The 21031-nt window shown below is 39.2% G+C and overlaps 1 pseudogene; it reads right to left on the bottom strand.

Annotated features, from left to right (window-relative positions):
* Nucleotides 1-226: 226 nt before the first annotated feature.
* Nucleotides 227-710, bottom strand: LOC138845071 (protein lin-28 homolog A pseudogene; annotated as a pseudogene).
* Nucleotides 711-21031: the final 20321 nt, after the last annotated feature.

Below are 21031 nucleotides of genomic sequence, written 5' to 3'. Positions count from 1 at the left end.
GTCTCAGATAAAGCATGCTGGTTACAGGTTGACATCCTCCCACAAACCCCTTATTTGCATTTGGATACAGCATGGTTGGAATTCATGCCTCACTCCTTCCTCCCAGCAAGAGGGAAAACACGGGATGCTCTGAATCCCAGCCTGGGATACCTGACAATGCCAGCTCCCCCCAACCCACTCTGTCCCCATTTTCTCCACTCTGCAACCAGCCCCCACCCACTATGGCTCAATTCTGGGCGTCAGGGAGCAGGGTAGGGCTGTGGATCGCTTCTTCATCCTCCCGGAAGTAGGCTGGCATTCCCCGGGAGCTGGGAGCTTGCTGCTCTTCAGCGGGCTGGAGATCATGATATGGCTGATGCCCTGGCAGAAGTGGCGCTTCTTGGGCTGGGGCGGCAGCTTGCAATCCTTGCCACGATGGTCTAGACCTCCACAATTATAGAATCTATCTTCTTTAGACCCTTGTTTTCCCATGTTCTTCCCCTTTGGCCGCCTCTCACTTCCAAAACAGAACACCCCACCAGGCCCGGGTTCACGGATGGATTCCAGGCTCCCGAGGGCAGTCACAGACAGGAAACCAGAACCACTTACAGATGCCGGCCTGTGCAGCAGCTGCTGCTGGACCGACACCCGGGCCGCGTTCTCTTACACCACCTCAGGGCTGTCTCCACTGCCTTGGTGCAGCCACCTGCAAACTGCTGTTTGGAGCCCATGATCATCAGCAGAGCTCGTGGCCCCTGGCCACTGGTCAGGTGGCTGCTGGCCCCAGAGAAGTCGGGAGACGAAGAGGTGGTTTAAAGAGGCAGCTGCCTCCTCCCCTGCACAATAGCGTTGGGATTGTCTCCTTGTTCAGACTTTAAACTAGACTATAATAAGCCTTAGAAAAAGATTTTTTTTTAGTTGCGTCTGGTTGGTATCTTTTGAGCTTCTTCTATCTGATGTCTGTATCTCTATCAAGACTTGGGAAGCTTTCAACTATTATTTCATTTGATAATTTCTCAATTTAAAATTATCTTCTTGAGGTATTAAGATAATAGAAATATTTTTCTTAATGATATTCCATATGTCTCATAGGCTTTCTTTATTCTTTTTATTTTATTTTGTCGCTTTTATTTTTATCTGACTTGGTTATTTCAAAAATTTTGTCTTCAAGAGGAGAAAATCTTTTTCTGCTTGGTCTATTTTGTTGTTAAAGTACTCAATTGTATTTTTTTAAAAGCTTTTATTTAATAAATGCAAATTTCATAGGTGCGACTTTAAGAATATAGTGGTTCTTCTCCCCACCCTCCCACCTTCCCACCCCCACTCCCGTCTCACCTGCTACTCCCTCTCCCATCTCATTCTTCATTAAGATTCATTTTAAATTAACTTTATATACAGAAGACCAACTCTATAGTAAGTAAACATTTCAACAGTTTGCACCCACACACACACACAATGTATAGAGTACTGTTTAAGAACAAATTTTGCTTAATTCTCATAGTGCAACTCATTAAGGACAGAGGTCCTACATGGGGAGTAAGTGCACAGTGATTTTTGTTGTTAATTTGACAATTAACTCTCTTATTTATGATGTCAGTGATCACTCAGGGCTCTTGCCATGAGCTGCCAAGGCTATTGAAGTCTTTTGTGAACACAAACTCTGTCAGTATTTAGACAAGGCCATAAACAAAGAGGAAGTTCTCTCCTCCTTTCAGAGAAAAGTACCTCCTTCTTTGATGGCCCCTTCTTCCCAGTGGGGTGTTGCTCACAGAGATCCTTCATGTAGGATATTTTTTTTTTTTTGGTGCAGTGTCTTGGTTTTATATCCTGAACTGCTCTCATGGGCTTTTAAGCCACATCCAAATGCCTTAAGGGCTGATTCTGAGGTCAGAGTGTTACTTAAAGCAATTGTCATTTTATGAGTCTGCTGTGTGGACTGCTTCCCATGTTGGACATTGCCTCCTTTTTAATTCTATTATTATTACCAGGTACTTGATGCTATTTATATGACCTCTTTAACATTTAATACTATCTATATGTGTACTTTAACACATAATATGATCACTTTAACAATTAAGACGGCATTTTTACAACCAATTTTAATGGTGTTTGGAGTCCCATGACAAGTTTTAAACTGTACCCTTAGAAGTAAGTCCATAAGAATGTATGCGGAACTATACAGCTTTGTAGTTACAATCTTCCTCCTCCCTCTCTTATTCTCCCTCTTATATTTTTAGGGTCTATTTTCAATAGACTTTATATATATATATATATGATTAACTTTATGTTAAGTAAAGTATGAAGAAGAGACAAAATAAAAACAATAAAAAATATTGCTCGACAGTCAAGACGAGGGCTGTTCAAGTCATTGCTTCTCACAGTGTCAAGTTCACTTATACAGATTTCTTTTAAGTGTGCTATTAGTTCTCACAGATCAGGGAGAACATAGTATTTGTCCCTTTGGGACTGGCTTATTTCACTGAGTATGAAGTTTTTCAGATTGATACATTTTGTCACAAAGGACAAGGTTTCATTTTTTTTACTGCTATGTAGTATTCCATAGTGTACATATCCCATAATTTCTTTAGCCAGTCTTCAGTTGAGGGACATTTAGGTGATTCCATGTCTTAACTATTGTGAACTGAGCTGCAATAAACATGGAGGTGCAGATAGTTCTTTTGTTTACTGATTTCATTTCCCTTGGGTAAATTCCCAGGAGTTGGATGGCTGGGTCATTAGGTAGGTCTATATTCAGATTTCTGAGGTACCTCCATTCTGTCTTTCATAGTGGCTTTACCAGATTGCATTCCCACCAACTGTGGATTAGGGTACCTTTTTCATCACATCTCTCCAGCATTTGTTGTAAGTTGATTTCTATATGAGAGCCTTTCTAACTGGGGTGAGGTGAAATCTCATTGTGGTTTTGATTTGCATTTCCTTGAGGGCTAGTGATCCTGAACATTTTCATGTGTCTGTTGGCCATTTGGATTTCCTCTTTTGAAAGATGTCTGTTTAATTCATTTTTCCTTCTCTTAAATGGGTTGTTTGTTTTGTTGTTGTTGAGTTTCTTGATCTCTTTGTAGATTCTGGTTATTAATTCTTTATCAGTTACTTAGTTTGCAAATATTTTCTCCCATTCTGTCAGTTGCTTCTTCACTTTCCTGACTGTTTTGCCATACAGAAGCTTCTCAATTCAAATTAATCCTAATTGTTAATTTTGGCTTTGACTGCCTGTGCCTCTGGGGTCTTTTCTAAGAAGTTTTTGCCTGTGCCAATGTCTTGCAGGGTTTCCCCAATATTCTCAATTACTTTGATGTTGTCAGGTCATAGATTTAGACATTTAATCCATGTTGAGTGGAATTTGTGTAAGGTGTTATGTAGGGGTCTTGCTTCATACTTCTGCATGTGGAATCCCATTTTCCCAGAACCATTTGTTGAAGACCCCATCCTTGCTCCAGGGATTGGTTTTAGCTCCTTGGTCAAATATAAGTTGGTTGTAGATGTTTGGATTGACTTATGGTGATTCTACTCTGTTCCATTGATCACCCATCAATTTTTGAACCAGTAGCAGGCTATTTTGATTATAACTGCCTTGTAGAATGTCTTGAAATCTGGTATTGTGATACCTCCAGCTTTGTTTTTGTTATATAAGATTGCTTTAGCTATTTGAGGTCTCCTGTGCCCCCATATGAATTTCAGCATCATATTTTCCGGATTTGAGAAGAATATCTTCATTTTTTGATGGGAATAGCATTGAATCTGTAAATTGTTTTTGGAGGAATGGACATTTTGATGATATCAATCCTTCCAATCCATGAACGTGGAAGATTTTTCCATTTATTGTGTGTCCTTCTATTTGTTTCTTTAATGTTTTGTAATTTTCATCGTAGAGATCTTTGACATCCTTGGGTAAATTTATTCCAAGGGGGCCAGCGCCATGTCTCATTTGGTTAATCCTCTGCCTGCGGCACCAGCATCCCTTATGGGCGCCGGGTTCTAGGCCCAGTTGCTCTTCTTCCAGTCCAGCTCTCTGCTGTGGCCTAGGAGGGCAGTGGAGGATGGCCTAAGTGCTTTGGCCTCTGCACCCGCATGGGAGACCAGGAAGAAGCACCTGGCTCCTGGCTTCAGATCGGCACAGCGCCGGCTGTAGCGGCCATTTGGGGAGTGAACCAACGGAAGGAAGATTTTTCTCTCTGTCTCTCTCTCTCACTTTCTATAACTCTACCTCTCAAACAAATAAAAAAATTTATTCCAAGGTATTTGATTGTTTTTGTATCTATTGTGAATGGGATTAATCTTAGAAATTCTTTCTCAGTCATGGCATTGTCTGTGTATACAAAGGCTGTTGATTTTTGTGTGTTGACTTTATATCCTTCTACTTTACCAAACTCTTCTACGAGCTCCAATAGTCTCTTAGTGGAGTCTTTTGTATCCCCTACATATATAGAATCATGTCATCTGCAAATAGGGGTAGTTTGACTTCCTCTTCCCAATTTGTATCCCTTTGATTTCTTTTTCTTGCCTAATGTCTCTGGCTGAAACTTTTTTTATTGGGAGGCTCTTTATTAATGATTCAATTTCTGTCTTGGTTATGGATCTGTTTAGGTTTTTTTGTGCCTTCCTGCCTCAATTTAGGTAGGTTGTATGTGTCCAGGAATCTATCTATTTCTTCTAGGTTTCCCAGTTTGCTGGCATAGAGCTCTGTGCAGTGGTTTCTGATGATTCTTTTCATTTTTGTGGTTTCTGTAGTTATATTTCCTTTTTCTTCTCTAATTTTACTGATTTGGGTATTCCCCTTTTTTTGGTTAGTTGGGCCAAAGTGGTTAGTTTTGTCAATTTTCTTTATTTTTTTTTAAACCAGCTTTTTGTTTTGCTGATCTTTTGCATTTTGGTTTCAATTTTGTTTATTTATTCTCTAATTTTAATTATTTCTTTTCATCTAATAGTTTTGGTTTTTATTTGATGTTGTTTTATAAGATCCTTGAGGTGCATAGATAGTTCCTGTATTTGGTGCCTTTCAAGTTTCTTGATGGAGGCACCAATTGCTATAAACTTTCTTCTTCTTCTTCTTCTTTTTTTTTTTTTTGACAGGCAGAGTTAGACAGTGAGAGAGACAGAGACAGAGAGAAAGGTCTTCCTTCACCCCCTAAATGGCCACTACGGCTGGCCCACTGCACCTATCTGAAGCCAGGAGCCAGGTGCTTCCTCTTGGTCTCCCATGTGGGTGCAGGGCCCAAACATCTGGGCCATCCTCCACTGCCTTCCCGGGCCACAGCAGAGAGCTGGACTGGAAGAGGGGCAACTGGGACAGAATCCAGCCTCCCAAGCGGGACTAGAACCCGGGTGCTGGCGCTGCAGGTGGAGGATTAGCCAAGTGAGTCGTGGCACCAGCCCATAAACTTAATTCTTAACACTGCTTTTGCTACATCCCACAGATTTTGGTATGTTGTATTGTCATCTTCATTTGTCTCCAGAAATTTTTGATTTCTTCTATCCCCCACTTTTCATTCAGAAACATGTTGTTCATTCTCCATGTGTTTGCGTATGATGTAGAGATTCTAGAGTTGTTGATTTGTAGCTTCATAGCATTGTGGTCTGAGAAGATGCATGGCATGATTTTGATTTTTTTGAATTTGCTGACTTACTTTATGGCCTAGCATATGGTCAATCCTAGAGAAAGTTCCATGAACTGGAGAAAAACTTCTGTACTGTTTGCTATAGGGTAGAAGGTTCTATAGATATCGACAAGGTCTATTTGGTCTATGGTTTCGATTAACTCTGTTGTTTCTTTGTTGACTTTCTGTCTGGTTTATCTGTCCGTTGCTGAAAGTGGGGCATTAAATTCCCCCATTACTATTATATTTGAGTCTATATCTTCCTTTAAATCCCTTAACAATTCTTTTAAATAGCCAGGTGTCCTGAGTTAGATGCATATATTTTATAATAGTCACACCTTCCTGTTGAACTTATCCTTTAATCATTAAGGAGTGTCTTTCTTCATCTCTTTTTTTTTTTGACAGGCAGAGTGGACAGTGGGAGAGAGAGACAGAGAGAAAGGTCTTCCTTTGCCGTTGGTTCACCCTCCAATGGCCGCTGCAGCCAGCGCACTGTGCTGATCCAATGGCAGGAGCCAGGTGCTTCTCCTGGTCTCCCATGGGGTGCAGGGCCCAAGCACTTGGGCCATCCTCCACTGCACTCCCGGGCCACAGTAGAGAGCTGGCCTGGAAGAGGGGCAACCAGGAGAATCCGGCGCCCCAACCAGGACAAAACCCGGCGTGCCAGCGCCGCAAGGCAGAGGATTAGCCTAGTGAGCTGTGGCACCGGCTCTTCATTTCTTTTAGTAGTTGTTGTGTTAAAGTCTATTTTGTCTGTTATTAGAATGGCCACACCAGCTCTTTTTTTGGTTTTTGTTAGCATGGATTATCTTTTTCCACCCCTTCACTTTCAGTCTACAGGCAGGTTTGTTGGTAAGGTGTGTTTCTTGTAGGCAGTAAATAGATGGGTTTTCTTTTTTTAATCCATTCAATCAGTCTGTCTTTTAACTGGGGAGTTGAAATCATTTACATTCATTGTGAGTTTTGTTAAATACTGTCTTTGCCTTGCCATGTTTCCTTAAACAGTCCTGTTTATGTATTTTGGCTTTCGTTTGTACTCTTGCTGGGTCATTTTCTGTGTTCATTTTCTTTTGTAGTGATGTTCCTATTTTTGTGTTTCTGTGTGTAGCACATCATTCAGCATCTTTTGTAGGGCTCGAAAGTAGTTATAAATTCTTTCAATTTCTGCTTGTTGTGGAAGATCCTTATTTCTCCTTCATTCATAAATGAGAGTTTTGCAGGATACAGTATTCTAGGTTGACAGTATTCTTTCTCTTAGGAATTGAAATATGTCTCGCCATTGTCTCCTTGCCTGTAAGGTTTGGGATGAGAAGTCGAGAGTGAGTCTAATTGGGTTTCCTCTGAATATGATTTGTTGTTTCTCTCCTGCATATTTTAAGATCTGTTCCTTGTGTTTCACTGACATGGGTTTTGCTACAATATGTCATGGTGAAGTTATTTTCTGGTCCTTTTTTATTGGGAGTTCTGTGTATTTCTTGTACTTAAATCTTTCTTTCTCCAGATTGGGGAAGTTTTTTTTGTTATTATTTAATTAGGAAGGCCTTCTAATCCTTTCTCTCTTTCTACCCTTTCTGGAATTTCTAGGATCTGTAAGTTGGGTCGTTTGATAGAATCTTGTAAATCTACAACTATGATTTTTAATTTTCTAATTTCTTCTTGTAATTGGTCTGGCTGTATTATTTCTGGAAATTTGTCTTCTAGTTCTGATATTTTTCTTCTGTCTCATCTATTCTATTCCTGAGACTTTCCACTGCATTTTTTATTTGGTCTATTTCCAGTATTTCATTCTGATTTCTCTTTAAAAATCTCAATTTCTTGGGAGTGCTTTTCATTTAGTTGTGATGCTATCAGTTCCCGTCACTTTGTTCCTGAAGTTTTTCCTCTTGGAAACATGGTTTTACCTTATTCTGGTTCTTTTTTGTGGTAGGTACGAGTACAAGTCCTTTGGATTCAGATATCTTACTCTTGCCTGTTTTAATTAATTTGTTAAATAATCCAGAAGAAAATAACCATATTATGAGAGATATTATGAGATAAAGAAGGGAATGAAGGGAAACATGGGAGAAAAGAAGGAAGAAGAGTGAGAAAGAAAGAGAAAAAGGAACAAGGTCACAAGATTGAGATAAAACTGTTAGATAAATGTTTCCCTTCAACTGAAAGCTCTTCCAATGACCTTCACTTAATATGTACATAATGAACAATTAAACAGTGTATGAGAGGTCTTCAAAAAGTTCATGGAAAATAAGAAGTATGAAAAAAAAATCCCTGGATCTCCAATTTTTATACCCAAAATAAAAATACACTTTTATGCCACTTTCAACAGCCTCTTTGAAGTACACTGGTATTTGAATGTCTTTGTGGCCTTTGGGTACAAAGAGACCCTCCACCAATACTAGTAACTGGCTTTGGAACTTGCTAACCCTGGCAGTATCTTCAGATGACATGATCTCATGTTTCTTATTAGAAAATATTTGACATGTATCTTTCTCATTTTTCCATTCTTGAGTTAATTATCTGAAAATGCACATATTTTCCAAGGTCTCACCTGCATCCACCTAAGTTCACTGGCTCTGGGATTCACACTTTCATATAGTAACGTGGCCCCTTGCAAAGGATGCTCCATGCAGGTCTGGATTAAGTTATGTTTGCATAAGCACAGTTCTGGCCAGCTGCCTAGTCAGCTGACTTTGGGCGTTGTGGCACTTGAATCTATTTGTCTGGCTCTTTCTCTCGACACCTCTCTTCTCACTAAGTGCAACTTCTCTGCATCTCTACAGCCCTCAGAAGACCAAGGATGCCTAGAATTTCATTGCAGAAGGGAAGTTCTGGTCCCCTATTTTTGTAAGATATATTTTGTTAGTAGATATCAAGGCATAAACACAGATTACATTTACTTGGTTTTATATATGCTTGCTTTATGTGTAATGCTACATTTTTAATCGACATTTTAAAAATCTCATGAAATTATTGTTGATATTGTTAATTTACAGATTGGGAAATTGAGGCTCCGAGATATTATTTAGACCAATCGAGGTGATATAGAAAATAAGAAACAGAGCCGCTGTGTTCCAATGTTTGTATCTTCACATCTACACTATAGTACTTTCACTCCTGAAGTCCTATGGAGTAAAGGAAAATACATTCTTTATGCAAATATTATGCTCACTGATAAAATGCAGGCACATTTGAGCTTGGCTGATGGGTGGTTTGGAGAGGCACCTCTTGAGAACATGCCTCTTTATATAAATTAATTTGCTCTGAAAGAGGAACTTTATGCTTGGGCATGCAGAGAGTGATTCTACGGGGGATGACTACTTGGTACAATTTTCTTCTTTGTTTTTAGGACCAATGCCTGAGTCCCATGGAGAGAAAGGCTACAGGCAGAGGCTTTACTGTTTGTGTTGGTGTCTGAGAGGATGGGATAGAGGATAAAGGACTAGTTTTCCTTTTAATCAGAACATTCTGTAGCCTTGAGAATGGAGCACCATAAGAGGTGTCAGTATTGAAGGCTTGTAGGGAGGGCATTTTGTCACAGCACCTCTAGTGCTATGAAAGCCTCAGAACCATGAGCATGGACAGGGCACTGTCCTCATGCAGGTTTTCCAGGAGCAGATATGGCTTAGAGAGGCCTGGAGAAAAAAATGACAGGAAAATTGGTAAGTTTATGAGAAATATTCCAGGGACTCCTAGGAAGAATTTGAAGTGGCCTCAGAGGTTAGGAGCAAGCCAACGAAACCCGAGTTACTATTGTTGCATGACCCAGATGAGCACCTGAAGGTTGAAGAGGTCTGTACAAATTTGAATGTTAAGAGTAGACTGGGCTCTCTGTTCTTTTCTGAGATGCCCGCCTAGTCCATTGGCTGTATTTCTTTTCATTAAACTTTACTTCAATATTATTTTTAAAAAGAGTTATTATTGAAATAGTTTTTAAGTTTAGTATAGCCCCTACTACCCAACCAGACAAGAACATAACCCCATTGACAAACACTAGGCTTCCTTCAAAATGACTTTCTCTCTCTCTCTCTCTCTATATATATATATACATATATACATACTTATACATATATATATTTACCTAGCATATCTACTTATATATTTTTGTCTCCTTGTCTGTGGAATAAGTTCAGTCCCATAAATCTTCATGGGGTTTCAGGTAATTGGTTTACTGGTTGACCTGGCCAACCAACAAGCTAGTAAATTTCTCAAACATTTCTGAATTCTAGCAATGGATGTAACTTTCAACTCAGGCTATTGTGCCCACTTGTGTGATAACTGAAAGATTCAAAAGGAGTCATCAACTTACTTTGCATTAAATATTTCACTTTAGAGGCTGGCACTGGGCACAACGGTTTAACCACCATCTGAAGTCAGTTAAACTGGTTCAAGTCCTGGCTGTGCCAGTTTTGATGCAGCTCCCTGCTAATGCACCTAGGAAAGCAACAGAAGTTGGCCAAGTCCTTGGGCCCCTGCACTCGTATTTGAGACCCAGATGAAGCTCCTGGCTTCTAACTTTGGCTTGACCAAGCCCAGCTGTTGTGGCTACTTGGGGAGTGAACCAGCGGATGGAAAATTCTCCCTCTCTCTCTTTCTCTATCTGTCTCTCTTTCTCTCTATAACTCTGCCTTTCAAAAAAATAAACAAATAGATAAAAATAAAATTCACTTTAGAATAAGGAATGTTCCTAGATAGAAGTCTCCAAATTATAGAACACTAAAGGTAATACAAAGTTGTTAAAATGAATTGAAAGTATTTTCTTTTTTAAAATTTTATTTACTTACAAAAGAGAGACAAGGAGAGAACCCCTATTCTCTGATTCACACCCTACCTGCTTGCAACAGCTAGGGTTGAACATCAGGGAGATGTGTTGGAATCTTTACACTGCTACTGTCAGCTTTTGCAGAGGTGGAGATGACAAATTTTTGGAGTGTTCTACGCAGAGGAACCTGACTGGGAGAAGGAGGCAGTCACAAGCAGCAGACCACTGCTCAGCAGCTGCAGGAAAACCACCCTCTTGCTCCTGGGGCACCCAGCGAGGGTGATGAGGATGGTCCCAAGGGGATGCTGGCCTGCATTTCCCTCACGTGCTGATAGAAGGGCTTTGTGTCATGGCTCCACAGCGTTTGAGGGACATCTTTGGGGTCTTTAATAAAATAGTATCTAGGAACTTTGGAAAGCTTAACCAACCTGATACCATCATTCTTGTCATCACCAACTGGTTTTGTGACGTTAGCAAGAAGCTTCTCCTTCTTTGCAATCCTGGATTTGGGAGCTGAGTCCTTCTTCTTGCACAGGGCCTTCCTGTAATATATGGAAGACTTGCAGTACCTGCCAATCCCTCTCATCAGCACAGGGTTTTGGCTGCAATGCGGTTTCCCTATCTTGGGATTTTTATCCTTGATGTTCATTTTTTAACATTGCCACTGGCAATATCTACTTTCTTGGCTAGAGATTTCTTCTTAGTGTTCTTAGATTTCTTCTTAGCTTTGGAAATGGAGCTTTTTCACCTGCTATCTTGCAAGACGAGAAAAAAAGCACAGTATTTTTATATTATCCGCTATCATCATTCTCTCCCAGAATATTGTCCTCTGATAGGGGAGGTTTTATTACTTGTATTATTCTTGCATCTAACCAGAGGCTAACACATTGAAGATGAGTGAATGAATGAATACACACTGAATGCCTATATGAATCTATCTATTCTCTTTTATTATTATTACTATTATTATTTATTTGACAGGTAGAGTTATAGACAAGGAGAGAGAGAGACAGACAGAAAGGTCTTCCTTCCAATGGTTCACTCCCTAAATGGCTGCTATGGCCGGCACTGTGCCGATCCAAAGCCAGGAGCCAGGTGCCTCCTCCTGGTCCCCCATGCAGGTGCAGGGCCCAAGCACTTGGGCCATCCTCCACTGCCCTCTAGGGCCACAGCAGAGAGCTGGACTGGAAGAGGAGCAACTGGGCCTAGAACCAGCACCCACATGGGATGCCAGTGCTGCAGGCGGAGGATTAACCATGTGAGCCATGGCACTGGCCCCTGAATTTATCTATTTTCTAAGGGAAATATTTGAGTTAATTCACAAAAGGTGTCCTGTTATTAATACTTGGACCTCTTCAGAGATGTATGTGTATTCATTCAGCAAATATTTATCCAACACTTACTGAGCAGCAGGCACATGCTGGAAGCTGGTGACAAGGTGATGATTTGCCAACCTGGAGGTATTTGGTTGCTTTTGGTGAGAGCAGTTTGCATGCCATCGTCAGGAAAGTAGCTGATGCAAAGCACAGCCATGTGAGTAGATGGTGAGAAAACCTGAGGTAGCAAGTTTGTGAGATGCTCTGAATTTGGATAAGGACTGGAGGAGTGAGGTTAGGTAGTAGCAACAGAAAACACAAGGCCAGAGTCAATTTTAATTTTTCATAAAGTGAGTGAAACAGAGCTTATTTCAATGGTAACAAGAAAGAGTCAACATATAAGGAGAAATTAAAATACAGGAAGAAGAAGAATTAAGAAATTAGGACTCATGTGTTTCCCCTGATGTGAGAACAAAAAAATGTAACATATATGAGAAAAACTGACATTTTGAGATTTGATTATTGTTTATAGTCTTAGTCTTTACTGTTGAGGAACAGTGATATTTTTATTTTGTTTGTTTCTTACTATTTCTATCTTGAATACTTTGTGGAGGGTTAAGCTTTTGATTATAAAATAAAATGAAAGTATGTCATTGTAAAAATTGAAAGAAAGAATAGGAAAGGAAGGAGGAAGCAAGGTTGGGGTGTGGGTGGGAGGGAGGGGAAGGTCAAAAGTATCACTAGGCTCCTAAATCTGTATGTATGAAACACATAAAATTTTTTCACCTTATAAATTAAAAAAAACTACTAAAAAAGAATTTAGGCAAAACCATTGTTCCTCTGTAGTACAGACAAGGGTTATAAACAATAATCAAACCTCAAAGCAGCAATTTCATTTATATATAAATTGTATTGTGTATATGTATATATATATATTGTGTATATATATATATATATATATATAGTATTCTGTTACAACAAATCTGGAAAATGTACGATATTTGTCTTTGGGGACTGGCTTATTTAACCAAACATATGGGCTCCAAAATTTTCTACTTACCACTTGTTGAATTCTTTATTTAGTAAAGGGTTAAGCTTGTGATTATAAAGTAAATTGAAAGTATGCCATTGCAAAAAATAAAAGAAAATGTCAGAAAGGTATGAGGAGGATGGACATGAGTGAGGGAGGGAGGGTAGGATGGGAAGTATCATTATGTTTTTAAAATTGTATATATGAAATAAATGAAGTTTATTCCTTTTATATAAGTGAAAATAATAAAAAATCCAAATGTTTTTGCACCAAGAAAAAAGAAATGAGGAAAAAGTGCATTTGAGTAGAGTAGGAGGTGGCAGGTTGCTGGTATTTTAATATAATAACTTCTGTTTTCCCTAAACAAAATAGGAAGTCTAAGAAAAGGTTGAGAGTTTGTGCACAATAGACACACATTTAAAGATATAAAGGTAATGTAGATATCTTGAAATAATTTCTATGGTAGATAGGAGAATGGAATTGAGTGATTGTGAATAAAGGGATTGTCTTATAGAGCGGTAGACGGAAGTTAAAGGGTGTCTCTATAGTGACACAATTTCTCTGAAAAGCAGAACATATGATAACAATAAAAAGGAAGAGAGTACAGCTGATGTTGATGGCTTCCTACTCAAAGGGATGTGACCAGTCTGGTTTGGTTAATTTCTCCCAGAGGTCCAAGCAATCGCTATGTGTAGACATAATAGAACTGGGTTAATGCAAGAGTGGGGCATTTCAAATGGATGCAATGAAAAGACAATGAAACAAGGGAATTTAGAATATTAGCACGAGTGATTTAATTGCAATGCCACATAATCCTGCTCAGATGGGAAAGAAAACTAAAAAAAGGAGACTAAAGAGAAAGAATGGAATGGAAAATGACAACCTCAAGGAGAATGAAGAATAGCTGTGAAAACAGAAAGACAAGTATTTGTGGCAAGAGCATGCGATTGGGCAAAGGTGTCTCTGTCTGGTACATGATGACAATAGGAGTGGAAGGATCAAGTCATATGCAAGAGTAAGTAAATGAGATGAAGAGAACAAGGAACTGAAATCAAGTGCTGGGATGAGGCATCCACATGGAAATTCAGCTCATGCAAAATGGTGGCTAGGCTTGGGGGAGGGAACATGGCTATGACACAGAGGTCTAAGCTGTCCACACGTGAGAAGGAGGGGCTGGAGTAGGTATGCAGTGATAATGAAGAAGATTGAGCCATGGATCACATTGCTGGAGAAGCAGGGTGTTCATACGGAGCCAGAGGAGTGATGTCCAGATGTGGTATTATGGATCCAAGTGAAACTCTGTATTTTCTAGCTTCCTAAAGTAAATAGATGAGTGTTAGAGACTGAATCGTGTCCCTCTATAAATGTATATGTTGAAGTGATAACCCTCGATATGCTGTTTGGAGATGGATCTGCAGGTACCTGGATGAACTTAGCTGATTCAGCTCGTCCCTCTCCTGCTTGCAGTTCTCAGGAGAAAACTGTAGAATGTGCTAGGAACGTTAGGATTAGCCTGGGCTCTGGTCTTGTTGCTCTTAGAACAGATGTCTTACGATGCTTTAGGTCAGCAATCCCAGATACCCAGGGTACAAATCTCTAAGTGAGAAGGCAAGTTTACGATTTGGGGGTTGCTCAGCTGTTGTGCAAGTTGGGTTTAAACATATGTGACTCCATCTCCCCTCAGCCTTCTTGAATCTTGGGGGCTCAGCTCACCAGGAATCATGTGCTCCTTTTTATTCTTAAGTAACAAAGGAGCTTTGCCTAATGTGTTGTATGAGTGCTGTGTTCACTGGACTTCTATCCTTTGATGGCTGGGCTTGTGCAGTGCCTCCTTCCAGATTTAGTGAGAACTTTAAATTTCCTGCCAGATGAGGGAAACTCTGAGGACCTGACAAAAATGTCTGTAGAGTCCTATTTGATCTGGGAAATGTAGCAGATATTGTCAAGATGTTTAGAGTCCTTCCTTGGGACCGGTAACTGATGTTCAATGAATTCCTTCCAGAACTTGCTATCAGTGTGTGATATATTTCTGCTTCACAAAGTCACTTGGGAGATAATTAGGTTTAGATGAGATCATGACATGGATTCATCCTGACGGAATTGGTGTCCTGATGAGAAAATATGCCAAAGAGCTTCCTCCTTACTGTGTCGCCCTGCCCTGCCTACCATGTACCCACACAATGAGAGGGCAGACATCTGAGGAAAAGGTCTTGCCAGGAGTTGCACCAACAAGGTGGGAACCTTGATCTTGGACTTAGAGCCTCCAAAATTGTGCTGACATAAATATTTTTTTCTTTTTTTAAAAGATTTTATTTATTTATTTGAGAGATAGAGTTACAGACAGTGAGAGGGAAAGGCAGAGAGAAAGATCTTCCGTCTGCTGGTTCACTCCCCAGGTGGCCACAATGGCTGGAGCTGTGCTAATCTGAAGCCAGGAGCCTCTTCCTGGTTTCCCACATGGGTACAGGGGCCCAAAGACTTGGGCCATCTTCTACTGCTTTCCCAGGCCATAGCAGAGAGATGGATTGGAAGCGGAGCAGCTGGGACTAGAACTACCACCAGTATATGGGAAGATGGTGCCACAGGCAGAGGATTAACCTACCGCACCACGGTGTCAGCCCTGACATAAATATTTTTTCTTAAAGCTGTGCAGTTGGTAGTATTTTGTTATGACAGTTCTGACTAAAGTAATAGATGGGAAATCAATGGTTTCTCCAAGATCATCATTTGTAGAGTTTTACTCTGGTCTGTAAGAAGGAGGAGGGAGTTGGGATCCTAGATTGTGTTTCTAGTGAGGACACCATGCTCAGGAGTCACCTAAAGTACATTCTCATTTGTTGAACCATTTCTGTTTTCTATATATAACATGGAAGGAAAAGAGAGGGCAAAAAATGATTAGCGGAGACTATGTAGAAAAGAGTTCTCTAGGAATCAGAATAACCAGTTCTGTTTTCTCATCTGCACAGTTATTTGCCTCTTCCATTTGTTATGAATAATAATGCTCACCACCCACTTACTTTGCAGGTTGTTGTGAAAGTGTATTAGAAATAATGACTTTGATCTTCCTGTGATAAAGGAGTTGTGTTTGCACAAAACACTATATTAGCTTAATCATGATAAAATTGACTTTTGTTTTCAACAAGGCCAGAATTGTTAAAGGTAGAGACGTCTGCATGGGATGAATTATGCAATTAGGTTCTTCTTAACATGACAGAAAATAACCCAATTTATGCCTCCAGAAAGGAGTAGACAGACTCTGGAAATATATCCCTGAGCCACAAGATGCTGTTCTATTTTTGCAAGATGGGCAGATAGCTGGAACTCTGTGGAGCTGCCTGCAACTTGGCTCCCTATGAGACAGTCACACGATGGCTTTATTCTTACTTTCAGGAGGGAGCAGAGGAAAAGCACCTAGCCTTTCAAAATGACTGCTCTTTTCTTTCTCTAGGGCTTTTTTCCTGGAACACAGTTTGTGCTGATTTCAAGGGAAAACTTAAAGCAGCTTAACTGGCATGTTCCCCAGCTGCTCAGGTTTAGTTCTGTTTAGACATGAATCCAACTAACAGTCATTAGCATGGCATGATCTGAAGGAGGCCTGCTGAAAAAAAAAAACTCCCTTGCCATCTGCCGTGATGTGGTGATGCTTTGAATGAGATCCTATGTCCAGAAGGTGGCTGATACATTGCTAATCTTTACTTGGGAAGAGGATCCTTAGCTTATGAGTATTTCTGCATCTCTTTCATCACATTGGCCTTGGGAAGCATTAACAACGAACTCCATCCCCTATAGAAGGCTTAGTTTTTACCATCAAGGAGTATATAACATATTTGAAGGAGCAAATCACGCATAAATTCTTACAAGATCCTCTCATTTATATTTTAATATCTTTAGGTTCGGGACCATGTAAAAAACTTATCATGTTTTTTAAAGCCTAGACTTTAACATAGTAGAGTGCATTTGTCAATATTCACCCAGAAAAGCAGAACAAGCAAGTGGTTCACACAGTCACACAGTTGTGGAGCTGTTCAAATGGTCTCTCCATGAGGCTGTGCCCCCGTATTTAAATTGTTTGAAGTCCCCACGATAGGTAGTCAGAAAGGGAGGATCACCAGCAGACTGGAATCCATGAGTCTGAGGTCCAGTGAGGACAGACTAAAACCTGCATCTATTTTTATTGCTTCTGATCTTGGAAATGAAGAGGAATTCTGCCAGACTATGGGCCATTCGTGATGAAGCTAAGCACACACTTGTGGTGCAAAAGTCCAGAGATTGAAGGGAAACCCATGAAAGGCAGAATGATTGCAGGCAAAGTTACAGCTTCATCTTACGGAGACAAGTCAGCAGATCATCAATAATATGTGCCTGCTAAAAATAGCTTTGCTATCTTTCTCCCTGAAAAGTACACAAAGCTCTCTTTTGTGGTTTAAAAAGAAATGTACAAGAAAGAGGATTGTGGCAGACGTAGTTCAGGCTGGCCAAGTGTACACAGCACAAAACCATCATCTGGGGGATCTAACCATGCTTGTTGGTTATGATTTTGAATCTATTAATCATATATGTATGATTTTAAATACAGAGGTTAATTGCAAAACAAACACCTCTGAGTGTGCAGTGCTGTAAAAGAAATCATTGTACCAGGTGATATGGAAAAAAGGTAGTATGAGGATGATGAGAGTGCTTCCCAGAGAAAGAACGTCTTGGAGCAAATGTTCAAAATTAGATACAAGACAGAAATATGAAATCTGAGAAAAGCCTTCAGTCAGAAGCAATGACCTGATGAAACACAGATACTTATCATGCATCCATTTACTCATTCATTAATTAAGCATATACTGCTTACATGACAATTTTTCCAGACTCTGAAGGAATGCATAAAAAATCATATTAGAAAAACAGAAAAGAAAGAAATGAACACAAAAATTGAGAGCCTACCTACCTACCACACCTTTGATCAAGGGGGAATTTGCACACCTATGTGAACACACTACCTACCATTCTTGCTTTGGTACAGCTACAATAAATATGGTATTGTACATAACTCCTTTTAAGTCAGGCCCCACAAAAATCCCGTACCCTAGATTACTTTTAAATCTTCCTGGCTTCAGTTTCCAGACAGCTTACTCATTCTCTCCTGCCTCCATTTCCTATCTCTTCCCTCTATTATGACCTTTCTACATTGGGTTTCATAATTCAAACATTACCTCAAGTCCATTCAAGGACCCCGATTTTAAAGCTTGAGGCACTACTGTAAACAAAATTCTTGGCTTCTCCTTAATGTCATTTCCAGAAATCTGTTCTCTGATCATTACCTTACTCTGTGCAACTCTTAGCAGCCTTCCATCTCATTGACATCCTACTAAGAAGTACACTTACCTTTCTGCTGAACACTTACTTCCTTGCTAATCTCTCTTCTCTCCTTGACAAGCTAAAACCATAATCATTCTACTTATTATTCTGTACATCTTCAACTCCTTTATCTTCTATGTCTTTCTCTAGTGGAGCAATAACAGCATGAACAAAACCAATTATTTTAATTCTCTGCATCCATGTCCATATAGTTGAACATGACCCTGAATGCTACCTGGTAATCACTTGAGTACATTAACTCCAATCCAGAAGCCCACGTTATCTCTTGTTTTCCTCAAACCCTCAACCCTTCCTCCCTTATCCGATGGCTACCTGATAATCCTATTGCTTATGTAGAATGCTCAAGGAATCACAAGTTGAATGTTGAAGACCCCTCGACCACATCTGCCCATTACCGGCCCAAGTTCCCTCATTTGCTGTCTTACCCAATGGAAGCACCCTGGCTATGCTAGAAGTCAACAATTCTTTAACATTTTGTCTCTCTTGTTGCTATTTCATTCATTTCCAGGAACAAATGGATAGGTCATTATTGCCCCACTTTTAGAATCAACTAAAACACAAACCAGCAAATGCTTCCTGATCTTGCTTTTCTATCCAGTTTTGGATCATTTCTTTATGTCTTTTGCAGCAAAACTCCTAGAATGAGTTGCTTCGTTCATGGTCTGTAAATCAGTTGGTCCATTTTTTATTAAAGGCATTCTGGGTGAGCTCTGTCTCTATGCCCCCACAAGAACTGTTTTGTTCTAGGGCATCAGTGGCTTCTTCTATGTTGGTAAATTGGGTAATCAATTCTTCATCTTTGTTCTGCAGTCCCCACCATCCACATCAGATCCCTGGTCAGCCTGACCTCCTTCTAACTTCTCTCAGGTAGCTTCAGGAACTCTTCTTGCTCTAGGTTTCATCATGGCATTATTTACTTATTTTTTTTTCTTTACTACCTCTTATTTCTGAGTGCTCCAGAAGTCAGGAATTGATTCCTCCTCTTCTTTTTCTATATACACTTCTTCTGGGACCTCACTCATTCTACATGCTTAAAATATCATTTATATACTAATAATGTATAAGTGTATATGCCTAGGCTCTTGTGCTTCAAATTGCCTGTCCACCACATTCCCATAAATTTCCTTCAATCTCAGTGCATGCAAAACTGGACTTGTTTCCTCCTCATCCTATCTGTGTTCGATTCCATTCCTCACCTTGCTTCTTGGACATCTCACCCGTCCTGTTGCTGAGGCCAAAACCATGATGTGAACCTTGAATCTTTCTTTCAACCACACCTCACATTGATTCACCTTCATATCTACATGTTGCTGCCCTCGAGATAAATTCAGAATCTAACACTTGCTTGTTATTTCCATTGCCATCATGTTGATCTTAGCTATCTTGCTTTGCCTGGATGATCGTGAAAGCTCTAACCTCCTTTGGCTCTCATTTTGACATGAATGCTGGATGTGCTCAGTTAATGATAATTCAGGTCATATAACTTCCTTACCTGAAATACTCCAATAATTTTCCATATGGGTTACAATCATAGTGTTTGCAGCTGTCCTGCAAAGATCACTGTCGTGTGGTCCCTAATGCTTTCCTGTTCTCATTGCCTACTATTTCTCTTCTTCCTTAGATTTTGCAGTGACTGATCATTGTGTTGGAAATGTGCTTCCTTCAGATGTCTTCATGGCTTACTCCCTCTGATCCTTCAAACTTTACTTAAAAGTTATTTTACCTGAGATGTTTATCTTGAGCAATATGTTTAAAATTTCAACTTGTGCTGCACCCTAAAACTTCATCTCTCTTGTCTTTTCCTGCACTAACACTTCCCACCATATTAAATGGCATAACTTGCTTATTTCTTATAGATATTGCCTCTTGAATGCCTTTCTAATTAGAAAACAAGTTCCACGAGATCAAATGTTTTTCTCTTTTTCATTGACTTATGTGTTTCATGCATATAGAAGACTGTCTAGGATAATTAAGGCACTCAATAAATATTTGTTGGATGAATCAATCAGTGCATCCATATTTGTATTTAATAAACCAACTTTAGTGCATATAGTGATATATATAGATATGTTGATAAATAGACTGTAATCAATTAAATCAAAATATTGTCAAATACAAAATATTGTCAAGGCTACTAGTGGTAGAAATTTAATATTATTGAATGTATATTTAAACTATGCTTATAGAATTTAATAGATTTCAATTAGAACAACTTGATGAAATGGCTTCTATGAGCTCTGTTATATAGTTTAGGAAACAATTTTAAATCAGTTAAGTAAAAGGGGAGGGTTGTGGGTGGGAGGGACGGTATGGGGGGGAAGCCATTGTAACACATGAGTCGTACTTTGGAAATTTATATTCATTAAATAAAAGATTAAAAAAAAAAAAACCACAAAAAAAAAAAAAAAAATCAGTTAAGTACTTGTCACCAGTATGTTACCATAAATAATATGATTTAAAATTAAACTCTTATCATTGTGGTTTAAAAGAGTGAGCTCTAAGCTAGCTAAGCAGGTTATTGCATTGGTTTGAGTATGTCTGATTTATTGAGTTTAAATAAAAGGAACATATGAAGATAAGTTTTGATAGCTAATGAAAACCGGTATCTAGAATGAGTTTTTAATTCTAGAACTGTTAGAATTCTGATTGTTCAATTTCAGATTCAAAAGCACTTTTGTCTTTCTTTTTAGTCAGAGAATCCTAAAATCATTAAAATACCCAACTTTCTTTCCAATATATTATTTTTGGCTCACTCTAGCAAACAGAAAAAATGTGAAGTCCCTATTAAAGTCAAGTCAAAAGAAATATTCACAGTTTCTAGGAAATCTATAAATCAATAATTTAAAAAAATGATTCTGTGTTTATAGAAATTTAAGTAACTATTGAATGTAGGATTGAATCTTAACATAGTTTACTGTAGATCTATTTATTTTTATATAAAGGGAATACATTTCATGTATATAGTTTT

This window comes from Oryctolagus cuniculus, chromosome 13 (assembly GCF_964237555.1).
Source record: "Oryctolagus cuniculus chromosome 13, mOryCun1.1, whole genome shotgun sequence".
Classification (NCBI taxonomy): domain Eukaryota; kingdom Metazoa; phylum Chordata; class Mammalia; order Lagomorpha; family Leporidae; genus Oryctolagus; species Oryctolagus cuniculus.
This window is presented reverse-complemented; position numbering and strand designations above follow the sequence as displayed.